This window comes from Epinephelus fuscoguttatus, linkage group LG13 (genome assembly GCF_011397635.1).
Source record: "Epinephelus fuscoguttatus linkage group LG13, E.fuscoguttatus.final_Chr_v1".
Classification (NCBI taxonomy): Eukaryota; Metazoa; Chordata; class Actinopteri; order Perciformes; family Serranidae; genus Epinephelus; species Epinephelus fuscoguttatus.
In genome coordinates this window covers 257,721-284,672 of record NC_064764.1, presented here as the reverse complement: position 1 = coordinate 284,672, position 26,952 = coordinate 257,721, and the positions used below count along the sequence as shown (strand labels likewise).

Genomic DNA, 26,952 nt, shown 5'->3' with positions numbered 1-26,952 from the left:
TGTTGATTCCCAACATATTTGGTGCCACTGTGTGAGGTAAATATATGTTGATTCCCAACATATTTGGTGCCATCGTGTGAGGTAATTATATGTTGATTCCCAACACCAGAGACTGACAGATAACCAGAAACTCCCAGATAGGAAGGAGTTAGCTTACAACAAGGCTACACGGGGGCAAAACAGGGAAAGGAAAGAGGCTCGTCTGACCGCAGGATGTCACTGGCTGAAGCAGTGATGAGAGCCCACCCAGATTGCAAAAAAGATTCAAAATTGTATGAGAAAACAGAGCAAAAGAACAACAAGAAGTCATCAATGGCAAAAAGACGGCACTTTCAATGAGGAATGCCGCATTAAAGTGGAAAACTATGGAGCTTTATCCCTATCTTTATTCAAGAGAGTGGTCTATCAGTTTGAGAGCATTATTTATTGATTTCACGCTCAAAAACCCTGCCCTCACACTCAAATAGCCTCTGCTTACGCTTGGATCTACTCTGTTTCTGCTCAAACTGTGTGCTTGCACACAGATACCATGTTGCTCGCACTCAGATACCATGTTGCTCGCACAGATTTCCTGCTCGAGCTTCGGCTTTTCTCCTCACGCTCAAACTGTTTCTGTGCGCTCGTGGAATTTCTGCTCTCACACTTCTGCTCTGCGCTTGGATTTTGTTGTGTAACAACCCTGTCAAAATCCCCCAACCAACAGAATGCCAGATTTACTGTTGACCAATGAAATGACCCCAAGGAGCAGCAGCTGCTGTGACCTTACCAGAAAATGAGCTGCAAGGATGGTTTCAGGTTAAAGACTCCACCCCAAACATCACATTATTGATAGCAGATGGACACGAATCACATGAACTTGGTCCAATGGTGAAAGCAGCCTTGGCAGGGGAGATGTACATTCACATCTTCCCAGACAAGCAGTACATAAGGATATCTAGTAAGATATACAATGAGGCAGTAGCACAAAAGGTTCTGGTGAATAAAAGGACACTAATGCAGATGACACTGACCTCGGAGCAGGAAGCCCTATTAAGTCAGGTGCTGGAGGAAGTACAGTCAAAACACAAGACGGATGTAGGACTTGTCAAAGTCAGCACAGCCGGTACGCATAAAGATAAAGCAAGGTGCTAAACTGCCCTACAAAAAACAATAGAGTCCCTGTAACACTCCAATCTTTCTAATCAAAAAACCACACTTGTGTGATTACAGATTGGTGCATGACCCGAGGGCTATTAATGTTGTAGTGGAGGCCGAGACACCTGTCGTCCCCGATCCACGCACACTTCTCACCAACATCCCACCTGGAACACGATGGTATACAGTGATAGATCTACAGTATGTTCAGCTTTCTTTAGTGTACCATTGCACCCAGACTTGCAACATCTTTTCACATTCACATTCCAAGGCCAACAATATACAAGGTTGGCCCAGGGCTTTGTACAAAGTCCCTCCATATTCAACAGGGTGCTGGCCCAAGACTTGCATAATTTACATGTCCCTAGTACTATCCAGTATGTGGACGATCTTCTGATTTGTAGTTCCACAAAGGAGCAGTGTACAAGAGACTCAATTGCAGTGTTAACAGCATTAGCAACAAGGGGACACAAAGTGAGTAAGTAGAAATTGCAATTCTTTCAACAGAGGGTTAATTACTTAGGCAGACAATTGCACGGGGCGGCTGTGGCTCAGAGGTAGAGCGGGTCGTTCACCAATCAAAGGATAGGCAGTTCGATCCCGGATTCCTCCAGTCTGCATGTCTAAGTATCCTTGAGCTTGTGTGAATGGGTGAATGTGACTCGTAGTGTAAAAAGCGCTTTGAGTGGTCAGATGACTAGAAAGACGCTATACAAACGCAGGTCCATTTACCATCCATTTAAGTCCATAAAAGACTAATTGCCCCATCGCAAGTAGAAGCCATAGTAAACGCTCCAAAACCACAGACAGTAGGGCCCATGCTGACTTTCTTGGGGATGGCAAGGTACAGTCAGCCGTGGATCTGTGATGATGCTCTCAAAACGGCATCATTAAGAGCCCTGATTAAAGCAGCAGGACAAACAAACAATGCTGCCCACTTGCATTAGACAGAGGAGGCAGAATGATCCTTCCAGGCATTAAAGGAAGATATGCAGTCCGCATCAGCACTTGGCAACCCCGACTACTCCAAACCCCTTCACTTGTATGTCACAGAACGCTTGGGCTATGCTAACGCTGTGCTAATGCAAGACACACCAATGGGAAAACAACCATTGGCCTATTATACTACTTCTATACTAAGACAACTTCTACCTAAATGTTTTAATAAATACAGTATTTATTCACTACACAACTGTAGCACAACTACATACACAACTCTAGCCTAATCTCCTCCTGTCTCCTGTGAGATGTGAAATTTGACATGTGAAGTGTATGGCAACTTAAAACTTAATGTTTTGATAAATACACTATTTATTCACTACACAGCTGTAGCACAACTATATACACAACTATAGCCTGATCTAATTGCAGCCTGGCTGAGAGCACTTCATTTTTCTTGATTTTTTTGAAAAAGAGCTCTAAGGCTCTGTCGCGCGCCCCCCCTCTTGACGGCGCCACTGGCCGCATACACGTGAGTGATCAATGGTGACAGCGTGTGTGTCAGCTTCGTCGAGTGTACCAAGTGCAGCACGATGCTGGTATATGACAACAAAAAGACAGGGACCTCGACACTTAAGAGGCACATGACAAAGGCTTGCCATGGAAAGAAAGACGAGAGTCAGCCTTCAATGTCCACATTCATATCTTTAAAAAAATGTCGGGTTTAAAGTGGGCTCGGGCTCGTAATTACAGTTAAAGGGACGGGGCGGGCCGGGCTCGGACAGAACATGCACGGGCTTGGGTGGGCTTGGGTGGAGTCGGGCTGGATTTTTGGGCCCGATCTAAGCTCTACAGTTTATACACGGAGCCGACGTGCCTTCAGAAAGCTGTTAATGAGACCGTCACGGACTATGTTATTTGTGCAGAGACTGCCATCACAGCACTGAGGAATGCAGGAAACTGCCAGACTCATTTAAGCAATTTTCCATCCATATTACACAAAGTGATGAGAAGTTAAGTTTCACTGAGTTTAAAACAAAGCCACTGCTAGTTGCATATAGGGGAAACACTGCTCTTTTTGCTATGTGTTCTTCTGGGTCATCGTGTTCTTATTCAGCAACGTGTGCAGTTGCTTCGCTTTCAGAACTCTCTCCATTCACCATTCTCACCTGTATACCCTGTAGCTCTAACTGCCCCTCTGTGCACCACGCTCATGTGTGTGCACTTGTGCGCGAGACCAGCGAAAGCACGTGAACACACATGAACACACATGAACGCGATGCCCTTGTCTCATGGTCTCGCGCATCAGGACACTTGGATCACTACGGACGAGCAGTACCAAGATATTTTATGGTTTCAATTATGTGTTTTTCGACGTTTGAATCTGGGGTGCCATAAGCCTCCATTAGGTGGAGTTGTGTTGCTACCCCCTCTCCCCTTGGGTCTCCGCAAGTGATGTGAGGACACTAAAACTTGCTAAAACTTCAGCTGAGTCTCCCTCGGCATATGGGTGAGTAGATAATGGCTGAATTTTCATTTTTGGGTGCACTACCCCTTTTAAAAACAACCAGAGCTGACCAAAGTGCTGTACAGAACATGTGAGTCAACATCAAATATCAATTAATCAACAAAATCAGCATAATGTAGTGCAACAAGGACCAGTTAAGAACAATCAAATGCCAGGGAATACATATCAGTTTTTAGTTTTGCCTAAAACATAACTACAGAGGAGGCACATTTGGTAGAAAATGGTAAAGCGTTCCACAGCTTGGGAGCGGCCACCGCAAAGGTCCGATCTCCCCTGCCCCTTGACTTTGGGACAGCCAGGAGCAGCTGAGGATCTGAGAGGTCTGGGGTCGGTGAGGGGGCACAGGAGCTCAGAGGTGTACTGGGGTGCCAGGCCATGTAGGGATTTGAAGGCAAAGAGTAGGATTTTGAATTCTGTTCTGAACTTGACCGGAAGCCAGTGCAGAGATGCCAGGACGGGTGTAATGCTTTCTCTCTTTTTTGTGCCGGTTATTAGTCTGGCAGTGGCATTCTGCACCAGCTGCAGATGGGACAGAGCAGTCTGGTTGATGCTGAAATAAAGTGTGTTGCAATAATTGAGTCAAGAAGAAATTAGGGTGTTCTTGACGGTTTTCAGATGGGTAAGTGAGAGGAATGGTTTGACTTTGGTGATATTTCTGAGATGGAAAAAGCAACCTTTGACCACGGCGTTGATTTGTTTTTCAAATTTGAGTGATGAATCAAATTGTCTTTGTCATTATTTTCACCCTTATCATTGTTTATGCTGCTGTGATTGTTACTATTGTTGTCATTCATTTAACTTATTTATTTTTCATTTATTTTATTGCCCCCCATCCCTCTTTCTCTGTAGTCCCCAAGCCCCCACCCACACAGTTATAACTAGTCACATTAGACATAATGATTCCGTTGTTCTTCCTTAGACTTCATTACATCCCCCCATTTCCCTTAAAATTTGCTTTATTTTTTTCCTTTTTCTTCTGCTCACCCTCTCTCTCACCTCCCCTGACACACAGTTCATAAATTATATAATTTCATCATTGTTATTGCTCTGCATTTATGTGCATTGTATTCCTCCTCCATTCACTTTTTGTGTATATCTTATATATGTGTGTGTGTGTATGAATATATATATATATATATATATATATATATATATATATATATATATATATATAGTCACCTGAAATGGTTTCCACTTCACAGGTGTCCCTTATCAGGGTTAATTAGTGGAATTTCTTGCTTTATCAATGGGGTTGGGACCATCAGTTGTGTTGTGCAGAAGTCAGGTTAATACACAGCCAACAGCCCTATTGGACAACTGTTAAAATTCATATTATGGCAAGAACCAATCAGCTAACTAAAGAAAAACGATTGACCATCATTACTTTAAGAAATGAAGGTCAGTCAGTCCAGAAAATTGCAAAAACTTGAAAAAAATGTGTCCCCAAGTGGAGTCGCAAAAACCATCAAGCGCTACAACGAAACTGGCACACATGAGGACCGACCCAGGAAAGGAAGACCAAGAGTCACCTCTGCTTCTGAGGATAAGTTCATCCGAGTCACCAGCCTCAGAAATCGCAAGTTAACAGCAGCTCAGATCAGAGACCAGATGAATGCCACACAGAGTTCTAGCAGCAGACCCATCTCTAGAACAACTGTTAAGAGGAGACTGTGCGAATCAGGCCTTCGTGGTCAAATAGCTGCTAGGAAACCACTGCTAAGGAGAGGCAACAAGCAGAAGAGATTTGTTTGGGCCAAGAAACACAAGGAATGGACATTAGACCAGTGGAAATCTGTGCTTTGGTCTGATGAGTCCAAATTTGAGATCTTTGGTTCCAACCGCCGTGTCTTTGTGAGACGCAGAAAAGGTGAACGGATGGATTCCACATGCCTGGTTCCCACTGTGAAGCATGGAGGAGGAGGTGTGATGGTGTGGCGGTGTTTTGCTGGTGACACTGTTGGGGATTTATTCAAAATTGAAGGCACACTGAACCAGCATGGCTATCACAGCATCCTGCAGCGACATGCCATCCCATCCGGTTTGCGTTTAGTTGGACGATCATTTATTTTTCAACAGGACAATGACCCCAAACACACCTCCAGGCTGTGTAAGGGCTATTTGACCAAGAAGGAGAGTGATGGAGTGCTGCGGCAGATGACCTGGCCTCCACAGTCACCGGACCTGAACCCAATCGAGATGGTTTGGGCTGAGCTGGACCGCAGAGTGAAGGCAAAGGGGCCAACAAATGCTAAACACCTCTGGGAACTCCTTCAAGACTGTTGGAAAACCATTTCAGGTGACTACCTCTTGAAGCTCATGGAGAGAATGCCAAGAGTGTGCAAAGCAGTAATCAGAGCAAAGGGTGGCTATTTTGAAGAAACTAGAATATAAAACATGTTTTCAGTTATTTCACCTTTTTTTGTTAAGTACATAACTCCACATGTGTTCACTCATAGTTTTGATGCCTTCAGTGAGAATCTACAATGTAAATAGTCATGAAAATAAAGAAAACGCATTGAATGAGAAGGTGTGTCCAAACTTTTGGCCTGTACTGTAGATACATATATATATATATATATATATATATATATACATACACACACACACACACACACATTCTTGCCAGTTATATTACCAAAACCTTCATTGCTTTATATTGTTCACCTCTCCTGGCTTCATGCATTTTTAAAAAGTGAGAGTAGGTGTTTCTGTGATGATCTGGAGAATTCAAGGATGATGATTGTGAACAGAAAGAGACACAGTTTATATAGGATGGTGGCATGCATACTGTTACCTAAAATGGTGTCTTGACAAATTTAACTTGACCTTGGGCCAACTAGAATTAGTCTAGTCGTCTGTCATAACGGAACATGATCCCCAGGGGTCTTGACCAAGTATCCATTGGTCAGTGGAGATGAAAAAATACATACTAACAAAAAGCAAAGTCAAAAATCAAACAAACGAATAAAAACATTTCAATATTTTACTGTACCTGTATGAAGTAGAAAGAAATTAGAAACACTTCACAACGTGTATAGTAAAATATTTGTTTTAATGTTTAGGTTGCTGGCATGTATGAAACCTTAATGAACACTTAAAACCATGCATGTCATTTTTTTCTTTTTCTCTTTGCCTCTTTACTTTTTTTTGTTGTAAAAAACATTTATCAACATCCACAATAAACTCAATAAACTATAAAATTAACTCAATAAACACTAAAGTTAAAGTGTCTCTTTTGACAGGTTTATGTGAAAATGACAAAATTTTTCAAAAAATCTTTTCAACATCTTAATCTAACACCTGAACAGTTAGCATGTCTGTTTTTGGACTTTCAGACATATAAGTGTCACAGAAATAAATTAGAGAACAGATAGTTATGAGCAAAAACTCAAAATGGATGTTCCCCTCATCAAAACACATCACTTAAAAGATTTTCCAAAGAGGCCTAAAGTAGTTATCCTCCTTTGAGCCATGCCACTTGTTGTGTGAGGTGCTCTTCTTCCTTTGCCCGGCCAAGTCTTTACATAAGGCAGTGGATTCCACTGCATGCATGGTGGTCCAACTGAGCTGATGAAGAGGAAGTTTGCTGCATTCTTTGTTGTCAGTTTGCTCCTGTACTCAGTTATGATATTGTTCATGGCACTGAACCCCCGCTCACAGTCTGCATTACTTGCTGACAGTGTGTTCACTGCCACAAGCAACTTCCTCATCTTGTTGGGAATGCTTCTTCCTCCATTGGCCTTGTATTCTATGAATCCAAGGTGTGCCTCTTGTTCATCCAGATGTAGGACAAGACACAAAACCCTCACCTCATCTTCTCCATATCAAGGATTGTCGTGGTCCCACTTGACAGGATTAAGGACTGTCATTTTGAGCCTATTGTAAGCCTCTTTTCTGTTGTCTGTGACACTGGCCTGTGCTTTGTTTGCTGTGGTTGTGAAGAGTCTGTCTTTCATACTCTCTGCCACTGCTTGAATGAATTGTACAGAGTCAATGATGGGAGACTTGCCAACTCTTAACTGTTCTCCCTTAAATTTCATTACGTCCTCTGCCTGGGTAGACTTCAACTGCATGTTGTTGAGTATGAACTGAGGCTTTTAATGCGTTTGACATCAGTGTTCAGTAAGGGTTACTTTAAAAGTAATGAAAGTACTTTAAAAAAAAAAATAACCAGTTACTTTACAAAGTTACTCCCTGAGTAAAGTAACTCAATTACTTTAAAAGTACTTCTAACGTTACTCCCTGAGAAACGTAACTCAAGCACTTTTAAAGTACTTTTGAGTATTCTACATTTCCTATTGGGCAATGGACCACAGGGCACTAAGTCTACATTTTTTTGTCTCCAAAATTAAAGTTATGGACCACTTGCCCTTCACTGAGATCCAATTCTCCCATCACAGCTGTCACTTTGACCAGTAGAAACACAGAACGATCTGCTGCCGTAGACAACTGTATGACAACAACATCCCAGCATTTTTAATATTTCCTCTAGGGATGTTACCACACAGAGTAAAAGGGGGAAATTATGGTGTGAAACAGCAGAGGCACTTTGTCAATCCGCTGAGTTAACGTTACTGTCATTAGCATCAAGCTAGCAAACAATGGTACATCCTCACGGTTGGACATAAAGTAATAACATTAACAAATAGTGGCGGGGCTTTTACTCACCACAACTGCAGAGGCTCCCAGCTTCATTTGAAACAAACTACATTATTGACAGTCCGTTATTTATTAATTCCTCTGTGTCTTTATATATTTACTTTTTAACCGCTCCATTCTATAAAGTCTTTATAAAGTTAACATATCGCACCGTCATTTCAAACTCAACACTTGTTTCAAATTAAAAGCCCCTTATAACCTCTGCTGAGAGAATCCCTCCATTTTCTAAATAGGCCTTTATTCTGAAACATTTGTCAGAACTTCCTGTGAAAGATACAGTAGCTTGACAGTTTACGTATGGCGCTTCAAATGTAGCTCCTGCCATCTGCTGACGTTTTTAGGTGACTACAAAAACATGTCGGCTGGCACATGAACAGACACAGTGACTCAAATAATAGTGAAAGTAATAAAAATAGGACAAGAATAACCTGATGACATCACACACGTCGTGAAAGACGACCGGGGATAATTGGTGAGTACCAGCGTGTAGCGTGTAGGCCTACCAGGCATAATGCAAGTCCTGAGTCTGAAATACGTCTGTCAGCGAGTCCTACTCCACCTATTTAGACTCCACCGTAGACAACGGCAGCATTTCTCTGACCACGTAGTGAGCCACAAGCTCCATGGCTTCTTTTAGACTGAGGTTTAATGTTATCTCTGTTATTAAAACCAAACAACAGCTGTTGCTGTTACTGTGTAACGCGTCATACCCAACTCTGTTTGACATACATTGTCATGAATTCATGGGCCTTTGGGAGCGTTGTCTCCCTGTTTTGAAGAACCTCTGACAACTTCTTCAGTCCAGTCAGGACATCTGCCATCAGTGCAAGACTTTTCAGGAAGTTTACAGAGCACAACTTAGATAGCAGACCTTTGAATTTGGCCCTCTCTCTACTGTCCCTTGTCTCATCCTCCGATGCCCTGTAGAAATGTTGTGCCAGCGCTGGATAAGAGTGCCAAACTGCAGTGATTGCCCTGCATGAAGAAGCTACCCAGCAAACACTGAACAATCCTTCTCAGTGTGATGTGTAAGTTGTGAGCACATTCACGTAGCTCCTGCCTGTTTTTTGGTGACTGGCTATACAATGAATAAAAGCAGTCAAGGAAGGCCTTTTGTTCCCCCCTGTTGCCTCCAGTGCCTGGTCTACAGCAAGCTCCAGTCTGTGATTAAGGCAATGCCTTAACGCTTACCAACACCTGACTTCACTCCAAGCATTGTACTGGCCCCATCACTGCAAAATCCAATGAAGACTTCCCGCAGCAATTCAGTGGTGAAGCCACTCTTGAACAAGCAGTTCATAAGCTGTTCTTTGACATGAGCAGCAGACAAGCTATCCAGCTCAATCAGGTCCAATGGAAAGGCAATGGGCTCCATATCTCCATCAACACTAGCTTTCAAAAACATAATTAGTGTTGACTTGTGCCCCACACTGGTTGACTCGTCAGCCAATACTGTGATCTTACACCTATTTTCTATTATCTCACTCAGTAGTTCCTCCTTCATCTGTGATGACACGTGATCAATTATATCAACACAGACAGTTTTGCTCTGCAAAACATGACCTAAATCGACAGAATTAGCTTGCTGCAGTTCAATCAGACTCTCAAAGTCTGTGAATGGCTTATTGTTTTTGGCCACATAATATGCTGTCCTGAATACCCTGGCAGTGGCCTCAAATGCAGACTCCTGACTGGTGGCGTTCATGTTCAGAAGTATGTCTTTCTTTGCTGTGTGAAGAATCTTAATTGCTTCATTATGTGCTGTGGAGTTTCTGTGCTCGTGGATTTTTTTGCCCAGTGATAAAAGCTGGACTTCCCTTGAGCTACCAAATGGGGCTATCTTTCCCTCAGCCCACTGGCTGGCAATGCTGACACCACTGGATGCCATGACACCAAGATTCTTCACATCGTGGCATGGGGTTTTCAAAACACCCCCTTTGTTGACAGAAAGTTGGACTCACCCACCCTCACACTCAGCGTCCCGGTGACACAGACCTCCTGTCTGTTTCTGTAAGCTGATACCATTCCCCTCAGTGGAAAGAAGCTTGTATTTACTTGTATTTCACAGATAAGAAACAATAAATTGTGAAGACAGTAAAGCCTCCACTAAAACAGCATTTTAAGTCGTGTGTGTGATTTATCCTTCAGGGATTCATACTTCGGGATTTATCCTGGCTTCATATGAGCAGAGGAAACCTCCGCTTGTCACTAGGCTAATTTATACAGTGTAAAATGCCACAGGCTGGCGTTAATAACGTTAGCATGTTGTATTTGCTTGGAAAACATGATTAGTATAAGACTGTTGTTTTGTCGGTGAATGTTGTGAGTTGTAATGGAGCCAAACTGTGTGCCGCTGTTGTCCCTGGCTCTATATGAGAAGAGGAAAAGATCGCTAGACGCTAGGCTAATTTATACAATGTAAAACGCCATAGACTCGTGGTAATAATGTTAGCATGTTGTATTGGTGGGGGAAATATGTCCAGATAAAGACAAGTGTTTGTCTGTCAGTTCTGAAGTCCAGGGCAGGAATTTCACGAGGGCCATGAGGGCCATGGCTCTCATGCCCTCCTCATTTGGCCCTGTGCCCTTGAAAAATATATCTGCCCTAAGGCCACAGTGGCCTTGATGCCCCACCTGCACTGCCCCAGGTGATTTTGCGGTTTTCTCCTCTGCCCTTTTTCCTGTCAACACGGCTTTGACACCTGCGTCTTTTGAGAAAAAAAATCTGATGATATTCTGGACTCTTATTGAGCAACATCAAATGAGACGATGCGTACATCACCAGTGGTGGGTTTGATTCGAGCCTGGCATGAACCGCTTGGACGGGCTGTAACGACAGTTTGACACCAATCTATCACTGGCCAACCACGAGACTTCATCAAACGCCCGGGCAGGGATCTGTACTGAGACCCAGTATTAAACAACCCAAGGTAAATTTAATCAACATTGTAATAACAGTAAGCTCCGCTATTATCGGCGTTACTTTTTAAAGTTTGGGTTTTATGTATCATCATTCTGCAGCGGTGGGGCCGCGGTGCAGATGAAGGGAATATAACTTCAAAATTACTCTAGTTGACGACAACTACACTTGTTACTGTGAGTAAGTGCAATAAAACCTCTGCCAGCCAAGCAAATACTTTATCAATACATGTGATCAGCATGTAGAAAGCCATATTTCAATCTGCTCTGTCCACAGTCTCTCATTCACCGCTATTATGATTTATGATCGCAGTCAACACAAGCACATCGCGCTCGCGAGGCAAACAGCAAAGTGTTAAAGACAAACTAAAATGAAAGCTGTCTGTATGTAGGCTAACACTTTATCTGAAGATGTACCTGAGGCAGCCGACCTGCAGACAGTGAGTGTCCTCCTCAGTAGAGGAGGGACAGAGAGCAGGATGAATGACTGATACTGATGTTTGTCTTCATGCTGAGATAACGAGACTTTCTTCACTCAGTATTGTGATGTCAGGAGGAATATTTATATTGAGATATTATTGGGTTTTAAATAGTGACTTTGTTGTTGTAAACATGACTGTTGCTGCCACGGACTGTATAAAACTATACCCTGTGTAACTGACCTATAAGGAAAGCATCAGGAGGTGAGGTGTGTGCATGTATGTGTGTGGAGGAGAGGAGAGAGGGAGATGCTGGTAGAGAGATAGTGTGTGTTATTAGATACTGTTAATGTCACTTATTATGCTTCTGTGCATTGATAGCTCTTTTTATTCTGTTTCTGCATCATGTTGAGGAGGGCCATGCCTGTATATATAAATATATATATGTATGTAAAAAAAAAAAAGTGGATCAGTTGCTTGCTGCTAAAAATGTGGCCCATCGACATTAGGGACTTTAAGCAGCGGTGGATTTTGCCACGGCTATGGCTCCCGGAAATAAATCTCTCCTGGCGCTGGTGCCGTAGCCGTCAGATCCACAGTAGTCATTACGCAGGTTGCTGCAGTATAGCTGTCAGGTCGGAACAGCTGATCGCTCACCACGTGACAGGGGTGAGCGTAAAAACACAGCTCAAGTGAGCTATCTCAGTCCGGTCAAAATGTCTTTCAAAAGGGCCAGAGAGGAGTTGCTCTATGCATTAGATAACAAGTTAATATCAGAGGAAGAGTTTTTGTTATTATATGACGTGAACAAATCTAAGAACTTAGATTTACCATATCAACACTATGCGCGTTTTAACCTGGATGAAATGGAGGAGGATGAATGTCTGGCGGGGGTTCAGAGTGAGAAAGTGCGACCTTCCAGTGTTGGCAGATGTGCTCGGGATTCCAGACAAGTTCATCTGTGATCAGAGGAGTGTCGTGGGAGGGATGGAGGGCTTATGTATGCTCCTAAAGAGGCTGGCTTATCCATGCCGGTATAGTGATATGATGGCAAGATTTGGTCAGCGGCAAGTACCTGTCCTGAGCATGGCCACAAATTGTGTTCTCGAGTACATCTATGACAGACACCACCACCGAATCACTCACTGGAACCACGGCATATTGAACCCTGCAGCTCTACAAACATATGCTGATCGGATCCACCAGATGGGAGCACCTCTTGATAACTGCTTTGGGTTCATAGATGGCATCGTGCGACCCATAGCCAGACCCGGGACCGATCAGCGGACCCTGTATAACGGCCACAAGCGTGTCCACAGCTTAAAATTCCAGGCCACAGCACTCCCCAATGGATTAATTGGCAACATCTATGGTCCAGTAGGTAAGAACTGAGTAAATAAAACACACAAAACATAAAGAGCACTCTCATAGAGAGCAACAAAGCACATTGTGAAACATATAAATAAATTTACATAATTGGCTGCATTAACTAAGGGGAGGTGAAAGGAAACTTCATTCCAGTCTGCATGTAATACAGCAACGTAACTTAAATGTCCTGTCTTACACCTGACCGTCAACACAGACAGATGCCTGCCTGTCATGCATGGTCATACATAATATTATTTGTTTTAACGCAAAATTATGAAATTAACTTAAACTGTATGATGGCAGCTCTGTCAAATAGAAACATGTGTTATGTATTATGTTACATAATTTTCACAATATATAGGCTATAGGCTATCATATATTATCACTCCTTAAGTCCCATGAAGTGTGTGTGTGTGTGTGTGTGTGTGTGTGTGTGTGTGTGTGTGTCTGTGTCTGTGTGTGTCTGTGTCTGTGTGTCTGTGTGTGTGCACGCGTGTGCGCTAAATCGGCCTAAATGTAATATAGCCTATTGTTCTCGCCTTGCAGAGGGGAGGAAACACGACTCTGGGATGCTTGCTGATTCCAACCTGTTAAGTGTCCTGGAGGAGCATGCCGTTTCTCCAGGTGGTCAGCGCATGTGTGTGTATGGGGACCCTGCATACCCACTGCGTGTGCACCTTCAGGCTTTCAACAAGGCCATGAATGAAGTCAGGGTGTCCGTGGAATGGTTATTTGGGGACATAGCCAACTATTTCAAATTCATGGATTTCAAAAAGAACTTGAAGATCGAGTTGAGCAGTGTGGGTAAACTGTATGTAGTATCTGCTCTTCTAAGGAATGCATTAACATGTCTGTATGGAAATCAAACCTCACAATTTTTTGGCCTTGACCCTCCACACATTCAGGAGTACTTTTCATAAAATAGGTGGTGGGAGGTGATTCATTTTTCATTTTCTTCTTTTGATTTGTAATATACACAAGGCTATTCCAGAGACAATAGTCTTCACTTTGATAATCCACGATAAATATTATTATTTGTATTCTGGATGTGTATTCTTGCCATGTGTGATCATTGTTTACAAGAACTGAACAGAAAAAAATTCTTATAAGTCCCGATATGAATAATACTTTTTTATTCACATGTATTCAGTTTACAAAAATCCACAGCTGGTATTCACTTAAAAAAATAATATCCACAGCTGGTATTCGGGTAAAAAAATGTTTCAAAATAAATAATATTCACAGAGGTAGGCTATTCAGTTTACAAACAAATGTTTCAAAATAATACTCACAGCTGGTACAAAAATATATTACAATATATTACAAATAATATTTCAAGAAATCTAGAATTAGTCCTTTTTTTTAAGGCTCTCTATGAGGGCAAGCATAACTTGCCCTTGTTGCTGCTGCTGCTGCTGCAACATCATGGCCTGTTATTGCTGGAGAAGTGACATCATTTCATTATGTTGTGTTTGGCGTTCTTGGGCTCTCCTCTCTTGGCCTTCCAGTTCCAGTCTCTTCAGTTCTATTTCCTTCTCTCTCTGTGTTCTCTCTGCCTCCCCTTTCTCTCTTAAATATTGAATTGTATCATTCCCACTTCTCCTTTTTCTTTTACCCTCACACTCTTCTTCTCCATCTTCACTTACCCTTCTTTTTGTTTGTCCCATCCTCTCCATTGCCTTCTTCCTCACTTCCTCTGCTTTGGCCCGGTCTGCCTCTATCTTTTTCATGCTGTCCTCACCCCCTCTGTTCTCCTCTGCTGCTTGTTCTTTCTCAGTTATTTCTTCGATGAGCAGCTCCAATTCTGTTACATCTTTTGAGGTCCCACTGCTCATCTCATCTTTTTGGTTGTCAGATTTGAATTTTCCTTGTAGGGCAGCAAACCTCTCCCTCACTGCCCTCTGGGTAACCTTGAAGTGGCGCTCTTGGCAGCTGTTAAGGGACTCTGCCACCCTGTTCCACATCTTGCCTCTCTCTACACTGCCTTTCTTATGTTTGAATGGCTCTGTCACTAATATTTCCCGGCACAGAAAGATGCTGTGGGCCTCCGTCCACTCCACTGGGGGTCTGCAGAATAACAGCATGAACATCAAAGTTGTTAGCAAAGTAGTTAGTTCAGTGTGAACTGTAATTGTAACTGTGACCTACTGTGTGCGTTTATTTGTCCCACTCCCACTGGCCAAAGATGCAGATGACATAGCTTCAAGGGAAATGGGAAACTCTTAATATTAGATTAGATTATTCAAATGTATTATGCCAAGTACAGGTACAGAGCATAATGAAAAGAAATGTGCATATTTTTTATAAACTTAATTTGAACAATTAAATTTAAAAAAGACCTAAAATTTGACAACTTAAGCACACATTTAATCAGAGTGTGAAGGAATGGAATAAAGACTAATGTACATAGTAGGCTAATTATAGGGTATACTGAGAAATTATATAGGCTACCGTATGCAATGCAAGGATGAGAGGAGAATATAGCCTATAGCAGAAAATAGTTCACTATGGTTTTTATACAGTGAAATATACATAGTATCCTGCGTCTGTGGGAAAGGATCGCTGAAACATGTAATATATAGTTTGTCACTATCAATTGTAGAACACGTTTCATTTCAGAAATATAATGAAAACCATTTAATTCACTCACCTGAACCACACGTTGTAGCGACTACTTGAGAAGCTTTGTTTTCCCGTAGTGAGTCCGCGGGCTACGGCAGACAACACCGGCACTACGGCTTAAGTCTCTATCAGCAGAGCGCAGATCTATTTCCGGGAGCCGTAGCTGTGGCAAAATCCGCCGCTGCTTAAAGTCCCCATTATCTGGTTTTGAAATGTGGCCCAGTAGTAATCAGTAAATAGTAATTGAATAGCCCTGCTGTAGTTTTTGTTTGTTAGTTGGCTTACAATTATTTTTGATGTGTTGTTAGATAACAGCACATCAAAAATAAAGGCCAAGTGGCCTTGCCCCTAAAATGACGAAATTCCAGGCCTGGTGAATCCAATTTGCGTACTTGTGTTTGAAGTTGTCCCTATTAAAGTTATAGTTGGTAATCCTGTTCAGAAACACTTTTTGTTATACTGGGTGAAATGGTCCTTCCATCCTGAGAGTAGTCAATACATAATGTGTTCAGAAAAAGAAATGAAAAAAATCCAACCTCTGTGGCAGCTGCAGGGCTGTAAAAACTCTGACCAATCCCTGCCATTTGGTGCGAATGAAAAGAACCAATCAGATGCCTTCATGTCTCGTGCCCGAGCCCCCCCCCCCCTCTGTCCCTCCCTCCCTCCTCCCTGCGTGCACTCATCACGTTTCACCGTTGCCGGAAATATTCAGCACACTCAGCAGAGACACTGAGTAAGCAGGAGGATAAGTTTGCTGAACAATGGCAGATAAAATGCAGCCAAAAGTACCACTTCCAGCGTTACTTGTAACGGCTCGCCCCGATAAACAGCCTAAGAAAAGAAAGTCTGAGGCAGAAAAGGCTGCAACGAAACAGGCTCTGGATAAAGCGAGAGGACAAACTAGAGTCAACATCGGTGCAGCTTTTGAACGGTGGAGACAACTGAGGGAGCTGAAGGGCCTGAAAAGTGATGCAGAGGTTGCTGTCTTTCTGTTGGACAGGTAATTATTTGTTTTGCTTCGGGGGGATTTGTTATTTTCATGAAATATGTAACGTTAGCCAACTTAGCTACTTTTGTAGCTGGTATTAGCCCATTGCTAACATTAGCTTCTCTGTCAGTGTAAGCCAGTTACGTTACAGGTTGTCTGTACATACTGGTTATCTAACTTATAGGATATGACATTTTGATCATATTGCACAGTCATAGTCGCCAGTATCTGCATTATAATTGTGATAAAATGACGTTGATATATTGGCTATGAACGGCACAACTGTGGTGATGTAGCATATTTGTGTTTTTTGTAGCTATGAGAAGGATCCATCGACTTCCACGCCATTGAAACACAGATTGATGAGACCCCCTCCCCCACCTGTTTCAACTATTGTTTCTGAGTCTCTGTCCGACCAGTGAGTTTTACTTGATGCTGCTATGAACATGGCTTAGACTACTGTTGTCTTTGGTGGGATATATCCATGTTTAACCATCTATCTTTTAGGGGTGCACCGAATATATTCGGCCGAATATTGCAAAAAAAAAAAAAAAACACATTTGGTATTCAGTGGAATAGCAGCCATAGCGCTCCGCGGCGCAAGATAACAGCTGGCCAACGACTGAGAAGCCCGGCTCCAATAATGTCCTCTTCTTGTTGTCATGACTGCCCAGAAGTACCTGGACAGCTGAGCCGTGGCAGCACACAGGTATGTGGCGTGTCAGAGGAGAAACAAGACGTTCACATTTCTGTCTTTGTGTCAGTAACGCTCCACAAACCTCACCGCACTTTAGGGACTGTTCTTTACTTGTCAGGGTGGCTGGTTGATTTTTATTTTATTTATTTATTTTATCTCAATCCCCCCCTATGTTCATCAGTGATTGGTGCTGTTTTTGAAGTATGAATAAGTCAGTAAGTAATTTATTCCATTGGAATATCATTGATGTATTATAGAAAAGTTATTTATCTTTTTATAAATGACAAAAGGCACGTCTGCCTCATTTTTGCTGTGGTATTGTGATACTACTCAGAACCATGATATTTTCACTTGTACCGTGGGTCCCAATTTTGGTACCCTGACAACTGGGATTGCACCGAAATGAAAATTTGTGGCCGAAACCGAATAATATTAAACGCTTGGCCGAATACCGAGTACCGAATGGCGTTGTTTAGTTTTTCATTAGTTTTTGCAGATGAGCCCCCTCCAGATTAGTGTTGTCATGGTACCAAAATTATGACCCACGATATGATACCAGTGACGGTATCACGGTTCTGAGTAGTATCACGATTCACGACGTATTCCTGTCTGTGTCTGTGACCCGCGTTCAACCCACAACCGGCAGGATTCGCCTTTAGTTTCTGCTGCTGGTTGAAATCTGTACTCACACAGCGTGCTGTATGATTTATTTTGCTCGAACAAAACTATTTTTAGTCGCAAATGCGAGTGCGGTGACGGACGGAGTAAAATATCACCACACTGCCAACATTTTACTCCGTCCGTCACCGCACGATGTTTGATTGCGTTATCAAAACACGCAGCTATTATTCGGCCTTGCTTTTCACTTATTCCACCGAATTCCGAATGTGTGGTTTTTTTGCAATATTCGGCCGAATATTCGGTACATCCCTAGTGACAACACTAATCTGGAGGGGGTTCGTCTGCAAAAACTAATGAAAAACTAAACAACGGTATTCGGTATTTGGCCAAGCATTTAATTTTATTTGGCTTCGGCCGCAAATTTTCATTTCGGTGCATCCCTACTATCTTTCATATCTAGCTTGTTTGTTTTATGTGTATCAAAGTGCCCCTTGACAGATACTTAAGAAAAAATGTTACTGCACATACAATACGTGTTATCAGTGATATCTGTGCCAAATCTATATGCAGACAGTGGGTAAATGTCAGTGAGTGTGCAGTGTGTGTTTGTGTATATCTGGGGGAAAAATGAAGCCTACTGGCTGGTGTGGTGGGGGCAGGGAAAGCTGATTAGATCTTTTGAAAAGTCTGATGACCTAAGGATAAAACCTGTCCTTCACCTTAGGAGGTCCAGCACTTCACACGCTCGTTAACATCATGAAACACTCCACCAACCCCCAAGACTAAAAGAAAACACAGTTACAGTAAGTTGTACCTCTACCTTTGTGAGGGTGTTGGTGGAGTAACTGATCATGTTACAGGCTCGTCTATGGACTCTCCTCTGGTAGATGCTATGCAGAGAGGATAGGGCAAACTGAGGATCTTCTCAACAGTTTTTATTACTCTTCAGGCTTTTTCGGTCCGTCAAAACATCTTCTCATCAACTGCCAAACCCAGGACTTCTATTTCTACATATTAACAGTCCTGTGTTGCACCCTTGATGAATAAAAACGTTTTTTATGTTGATGCTGACAATATTATATAATTTTGTATTATTCACAGAGATGATGCCTTCTCAGTAGCTGGGGTTCAGGTTTTAAACATTAGCTGCCCAGAGGAGACAGCTCTCCAGCAATTGGATGCAAGGTATGTTATGGTAGTAAGATGATTTTGTCCAATTATTTCCCCAAAAAATTTTAGAGTAAATTCATGGTCTGTGCATTATTTCAGCGACATGTGGTAATGTAATATTCCCTCATTTTTGTGTGTGTTTTTCTGTCTTTTTAGTATGTCATCACTGGACCTAAACATTGATGATTCTCCAGGGAAGTGGACTCAGATGATGATGACAGTGATGACGCAGATTTTAGGCCTCGTATTTGTTTTAGGTAGGTTCAATACCCTCTGGCTCCACTTACAGTCAAGTTATTGTGTTTTGTTTTTTATTTCTCATAGCTGTTCTTATTACAACAGGACTGGCGGTGCTCTGAAGACTCCAATTTGCTTGGAATCACTTGAAGAAATCAGCATAGAGGACACTGTGCCTGATGCTCCAGACACCGCCCCAGATCAAACTATGGCAGACATGCCAACACTCTCAGAAGCAGAAAAAGTCATGGTTGAGGATGACATAATTGGCCATCCTGCATCCATTGCATATCATGACAGCCTGAAGCAGCTTGCCGAGTATCTCCTTCTCCCTGTCAGCGTGTGTTCTGCCAAGGACCCAAACAGGAAGGCAGAGTGCACCTGGACCATTCGAAATCAATATCAGGTCCAGGGGAACGGCTGCTGTCATTGAATGGGTGAGTCTTTATTTAGCATCAAAGATTATTACATATTTTGGGACTGTTTTTACCCTGTAACACCAACCCTATTTTGTGGATCAACTCGAACATAAACAAATGGAGAAGCTTATAACGTAAGTGCTGTGGGGCGGAGAATGTTAAAAGTATGTGTATTAGTCATTGTAGTTACTGTAATGTGCTGTCTTTCACCGCCTGCTTTTTTCCAGATGTATCCTCGTGGTCACACTGTTCCCAGCCCATGTTGAAATATGGGATGCTAGTTGGAGACTTCATGCTTTCCAGTAATATCCTACTGTCAGGCAACAACTACGCCAAGATCTCACTACTGTTCAAGTTTATGAAGATGGGGATGGTGGAGAGGTCGACATTCTTCAGGATCCAGGACTCCTACTGTGTGGACACTATAAAGGAGTTCTGGAATGAGAAGAGCGGCGCAGTCATCACCCAGCTCAAGTCAAAAGGGCCTGTTGTAGCCCTGGGTGAGTTTGAGACACACACGCATGTGCGCACCCCCCAATCTTACAATGACCCATGGCATTCCTGTAAGACCCGGCGCCATCGCTTCTAACAAACTGTGAAATTTATTACTTCTCTCCTCGCGTAACCACTTCCTTCATTCATGAATCGACTCTAGGCAAGCGGTTTCCTTATATGGAGAAATGGGGGCATGGTAGTATGCTGATTGCAGATCGCGGACACGCGCCTGTCAATTTAGAATGGTTCTGATTTACTAACATACGCACAGTGGTGAGAACAAAATTGGCCAGTACGCACGTGTCATGAATCCGACGGTGATTTTGCACACGTACTTATTTTTTGCGGAGAGTAAGAACATTTCTGCGCAGATATTAGTGAATGAGGCCCAATGTTCTTATCACATTTTCTAATTTATTTTCAAAGGAGATGCTCACATGGTCAGTCCTGGATTCTGTGCGCAGTATTGTACGTATACTGCCATGGACAATGGATCCAAACAGATAATCTGCATGGTCAACATCGACAAGCGTGAGACCATGTGGAATTCTGTCATCATGGAGAAGGAGGGCTTTATGCGAGCATTTGAGACACTATGTGAAGAACTCAACATTGAGGAATTCTGCACGGATGCTCATTCACAGATATCAGCCCTCTTCAGTAAGTTTATTATTGTATTTTGCTTTAGGAGATTGTTTCAGCAATCCAACTCTATGCATAGAGTCCCATGCCACAATCATCACTTACATTATTATGACTGGACAATGATTTGGATTATGACTTAGCATATATCCTCAATGATTTTTTTGTCTTACAGACAACAAAGGGAAATATAAAGATTGTGGCGTCCGACACACCCTGGACATGTGGCATGGGTCCAAAAGTTTGGGGAAAAGAATTCATGCAGTAAGTTCATGATCTCTCTGTAGATAGATATAGCTGGATTTTTTTTAAAAAAATCATCTACATCAATTCTCTTCTCATAAACCTATTTGACATCCCAAAAATGTATTTGTGCTACAATGTCAAGGCAGGACAGCAAAGGGGGTGCACCATCCTTCAGATGTGGAGTAAGGATATCTGCAACCACTTCTGGTATTGCTGCAAGACTGCAGATACATATGAAGATTTATTCGTAAGTATTATCGAAATTCATCTATCTAGGCCAGCCTCTATTGCTGAATAGTTATTGGGCAAAATTGGCTTCTATTCTTATTTACCACATTATTCACAACACATGTAATTTTTTTGCCATAGGACAGGTGGGCTGGACTACTTCACCATGTGACAGGAGAACATGCGTGGGCCCTTGGTGCCTGTCAGCATGGTCCCTTGGTGGAGGACAGAGAGAAGGAGTGGATCCAGAAGGGTTCTGTGGCACACCAGAGACTGACACTGCACGCTGGCTAAAGAGCATACACAAATATCTACATTTTAGGTATGTCAACATAGGTCTATGTTCAACTTACTGTTTTCCCCTATGCAAATATGTGGCCCGCCACAAGAAACCCAGCAACAAGTCGGCCCGGTTGAAAAAAAAAGAAAAAATCTTTTTTTTTTTTTTTTTTTTTTTTTAAAAATTACTGATTTTTGTTTTGTTTGTTTTTTTCCAAAATGTGTAAGTTGAAATCATGAAGAAGCCACTCCATGTTTCAAATAACAGTATTGGTGGCCTTAAAACCATAAACTTTGGATTTGAATTTGGGTTGTTTTAGAGGAAATGCTCTGATCCTAGTTGGGGGTGCGGCGATAACAACAGTAAATTTGCATACTGGCTTTCTTTGGCTATTCACGTGCTTTTGTTCTTTTTTCGGCCAATCAGCTGAACCACATGCAGCCAGCCACTCCTGCATATTAAGGAAATGCTACTTCTGGAAGCTGCATGTGTTTTCATCATTGAATGAAGATGGACCAGGAAAAACACATTGCAGAAGAGCTAAATCGTGGCTGTTACAGCACAAATCTTTGGCAGTACTTCTTCGACAAGACAGATGCTTCTGGTTATGCCGACGCCGATCTCACTTCTGATTCTGAACCCGAACTAGAAGATGAAACTGACGAAATCGACGAGAGTGACTGCATTACACTGGAGAACATCCCTAATCTACAGCTGACCTTAGCCGAAGATGAAGATGATGAAGAATCCCTCAGCCTCGCAGCGGAGGAGCTGGAGCGTAAGACATCAGAAGCTATATCTACGGTAACATTTGAAGGGGATAAAGACAGCAAAATGGAGAAGATCCGTAACTTTGACTGCAAATGCTACAGAAGAAGAAAGGAGAATTCTCTCCTTGGGACACAGTCGTGTAGCCACAAACTTTCTCCAGAGCTTATGTACAACATAGGGATGGATTCTTTTGCTGCCGAAAGAGAGTGGCAGGACATGAGAATAATTGGACAGCTCGAGGTGAACACATGTACAGTAGTTACTTCTGAGATGACTACATCAACCAAGAAGCCCCCGACGAAAAGAAAGCACCCCCGAACCATTTATTTCATCGGAGGCAATGAAGTCTGCAGGAATACTTTTCAGTATCTTATGGGGTGAGTTTTCATTAACGTCCAAGTTATCTACGTTACGTTAGTGTTCATTCGAAGTCACATACAGGGATTACAAACTGTTTTTTCATGGCTATACCTTACATTGTTATTAGCTAGCTCAGTATTAGCTCAGTACTGTCATGAAAGTGCACTGGAACGGCACCAGTTCCGACCCCTGACGTCACATAACCCACAAACAAATATGGCAGCCCCTGTGGATGCGGTGATGCTGCGTCTGATACATGGTAGACTTTAGGACAATGTAAAACTGTCTGTTAAACTGTTTGTGCACCACAGAAACATCAGTTTGTCACGGTCACACTGATTTTGTGTTCACGTTTGTGGCTGTGCACCTGGAACGCTGTATCTAGGCTAACGGCTAACATGCTAACTATTATTTTTATGTCATGAGTCACTTGAAATAAATTTAGGATGATAGTAGACAGGTTGAAATAAACCGAAATTTCCCTTTAAAATGAAAATGATATGCACATCGAAACTAAGCTGTAATGGGAGGTTTATGTAGGGTAATGTGAGCATCTGCTATTAATTTGAATAACACACCAACCTGATGATGTGCTTGAATAATGTGTGAATCACACACCCCTGGGTGAATAACACACCTTTGGGTGCATGAATAAAGTATTGACTGTGATGCTAATGATTTAGCAACTAACCTACCTGAGGGCAGTTTGGATGAATATATCCAGAGTCAGGTGACAAGGTGCCTGTTAGCATGACCCATGATCTGAAACTTCTTTGTTTTCCTTTTTCAGAATTGGCAAAGACACTCTGACTGACATAATCAAACACTTTGATGAGAATGGGGAAAGACCACGGTTAAGGAAGAAGAGCTCACAGCCACGGCCAGCCAGGTTCGTCAGCCGTGAACAAATCCACAGAGCTGTGGAATTTATAAAAAACTACACAGAAGACAATGCCATCATGCTGCCTGGCTGACATCCTGGGCATAGGGATTGGCATGTGAAGTTGCTGCCAATCCATGTGTCTAAGGCCTCAGTGTGCCGTCTCTACGTGAAGTCTGCTAAGGAGCTTGGTATGTGTAAAAATTGATTTTGAATCGAACTCTTCTAATGTGAATTAATGTGAAGCACTATTAGCAATTAAAGTATAATTAACCGTAAGTAATATCTGTTTTTTCAGGTGAGCGTGCAGTTTGTAAATCAAGCTTCAAAGCAATGTGGAACCAGCTCCTCCCGCTCATCAGAAGCTGCAGGCCACGTACAGATCTCTGCTGGCAGTGCCAAAACAATAATGAGCAGCTGGTACGAAGTACAAACCTCCCAGATGATAGAAAGTCTGAAGCGGTCAAGAAGCAACAAGATCATCTTGCCCTAGTGCAAAAAGAGAGGGCTGTGTACAACGAGATGACTGCTGCCTGCAGAAAGACATGTGCTGACTCTCAGTTGTCTTTTGGACCCTCCCCATGAGCAAGCAAGAAGATCAGGATGCATTACAGTTTTGATTTTGCACAGCAGGTACTATTTATCACACGTTATTTACTTCACTTCACTTTATTAAATGTCCCTTGAAGGGCGATTTGGTTTGCAGCAGACACACACGCCAAGTGTTACTGTACAATATTAAAGTGCATAGAGAATAAGTAGCCTAATAATAAATAGTTACAAGTGCAAATGCAAAGTAGCAATAATAAATAATAATAAATAGTTGCAAGTGCAAATGCAGAATAGCAGCAATATAGCAATCACGGTTATTTTGTTGAATGAAAGTTTTTTTTATTTCTATAATTTTTATAGTGTTTGATTTATTAGACTGTGATGAATAGACACAAACGTCTTTCATTTAATCTAATCCCCTTTCCCTCTCTGTCTTCTTCAGATGCACTTTCCCTCAAACCCTCTTCAGCCTGGGCCAATGTACTTCCTGACTCCACGGAAATGTGGCCTTTTTGGTGTCTCCTGTGAAGGGCTGCAAAAACAGGTGAATTTCCTGATTGATGAAGGCATGTCATCAAGTAAGGGGAGCAATGAAGTCATCAGCTACATGCATCATTTCTTCAGCAACTTTGGAGTCGGAGAAACAGACGTGGATCTTCATTGTGACAACTGCAGTGGGCAAAACAAAAACAACTTCATGCTCTGGTACGGTGCCTGGCGGGTTGGACACAAGCTTCACTCCACACTTAGCATCCACTTCCTTATTGCTGGCCACACCAAATTTGCCCCTGACTGTGGCTTTGGACTAATCAAGCAAGCATTCATGAGGACCAGAGTCAACACTCGATCGCCAAGGTTAGTTTATTTTATTTGACTACTGTAAATGTGTAAAACATGCATTTTTTAAAAAAAACATGAAAAGTAATAGAATATTTCCATTGCGGTCCTTGCTGTCAACAGGTAGTGGAAAACAGCTCTCCTGAGAGTCACCTCAGTATCCCACAGCTTGTTGGAATGGCAGATGGCAGAGTGACAGTCAAGACCTTCGACTGGCAGACGCATCTTAGTCCCTAATTCCGAAGGCTCCCACAGATCAAGAGTTATCAGCACTTCAGGTATTTATATTGAAACTTCCACATTGCATATAAAAAATAATTTCATGGACATGATAGTGTTTTATGAGAAAACAGTGAGTCATGTTTTAAATATCCTGTTATGTGCTTATATTCTGTCACAGCTTTGATGCCAAGAGACCAGGTGTGATGCTTGCTAGAACTCACAGTGATGCAGAACCTGTCGAATTTCAGCTACTGCGCAATCCGGGAGTTCTGCCCCTTGTTGACAGTCTTTCTGTCCTGGCCCCACCTGGACTGAACATTGACAGGCAGACCTATCTTTTTGAAAAAATCAGGCCTTTCTGTGCTGACGAGGCAAGAGACATCACATGCCCAGAGCCAAGGGTCACAGCACAGAAGAGTATGCAGAAGAGGATGCGGGTGTGATATCACCAAATATTGGACTCTCCTTCACACCCTCTCCACAATGATCAGCCACAGGAGCTCATTCAGCAACAGACTTGATCCATCCACACTGCATCACAGAGTGACTTAAATGTATTTTATTTTGGTAAATATTATAAATAAGTATTTGCTCCTTCTGACTCTTACGTATATTACCTTCTTGTTTTTCATTTTTATTCATCAACATTAACTACATTGTTCAAACTACTACAATAGTTTCTGCCTTGCAGGCTAACAGGTACCACTGAGAGCTAGACCAGTAGGGGGTAGGGCTTATCTAAATGAGATGCAAATGAGCAGCATTGTGATTCCTGGCACCTGAGAATTCAGAATCGTTCAGATTGGATTTCTCAGGAAAGTAGTTTGAGGAGTGCCTGCGTTCAAATGGCCACAACTTCTTCAAATATTTTAAGATTTCCACGTGTTAGACATCGTTGGAAAGTTTAGAAACTACACTTTCAGAATCTGTAAATAACTCAAAATGCCTCTCGGGAGACTTGTTCCTGGTTTTTCCATGGCTGGTCACATATTTCACTGTACTTCGGAATTTGTCCTGCTATGTCTTCATTTGTATTACCAGAGTATAAAGCAATAGTATCCTTCCTCTGTGCTCTCAGGTCAACTGCAGAGTTGGAGACCTTCCACAGTCATATTCTAATGTATGCCAGCAAACGCTTCTGCGTTTCGCTGCCTGTGTACGCTGCTCAAGTCATGCTGGCTGGCATGGACTACAACCACCACGTTGACAGACCAGCCAAGAGAAGGGCTGATGGCTCTATTCAGTATGTTAAATTTTATGTGGAAAAACAAAATACTGTACATTGTAAGGTAACATGAATGTATCACTAAGCTTATATTCTTTTCTCTGGTGGCAGATATGGCAAGGTGTACAATAAAAAGTCCAGGAAGTGAAGCCTTTACACACTAAAGGTGGAAAAGGACTACAATTACATTGTGGACCTCCAAAGTGTGATTCTGCGGCGCAGGTTGTCCGCTACTGGGGGTTTGCCACGGACCGCAAGAAAGAGGCCTGATGATCCTCGTCAACATGGGGTTCTGTCAGGTGTCCCTGCCCCATCAACACGGGAGCTTTTGCAGAGTCAACTCAGCAGAGGGCTAGGTGAATTTTCTTACAATATTGTTCGCTTGATCATGAAGTGCTAACATACTTATGTGCAAAAGGTAATTTAAAAAATCCATATCATAACTTATGATTTAAAATAGTTATCTAAACAAAGCTACGGATAAACCACTTAGA

At 42.4% G+C, this 26,952-nt stretch overlaps 1 protein-coding gene across 1 annotated transcript in view; it reads right to left on the bottom strand.

The window, feature by feature from the left end:
* LOC125900098 (interleukin-10 receptor subunit beta-like) overlaps positions 1–26,952 on the bottom strand; it is a 67,425-nt gene that overhangs the window by 20,685 nt on the left and 19,788 nt on the right. The window lies entirely within an intron of this gene.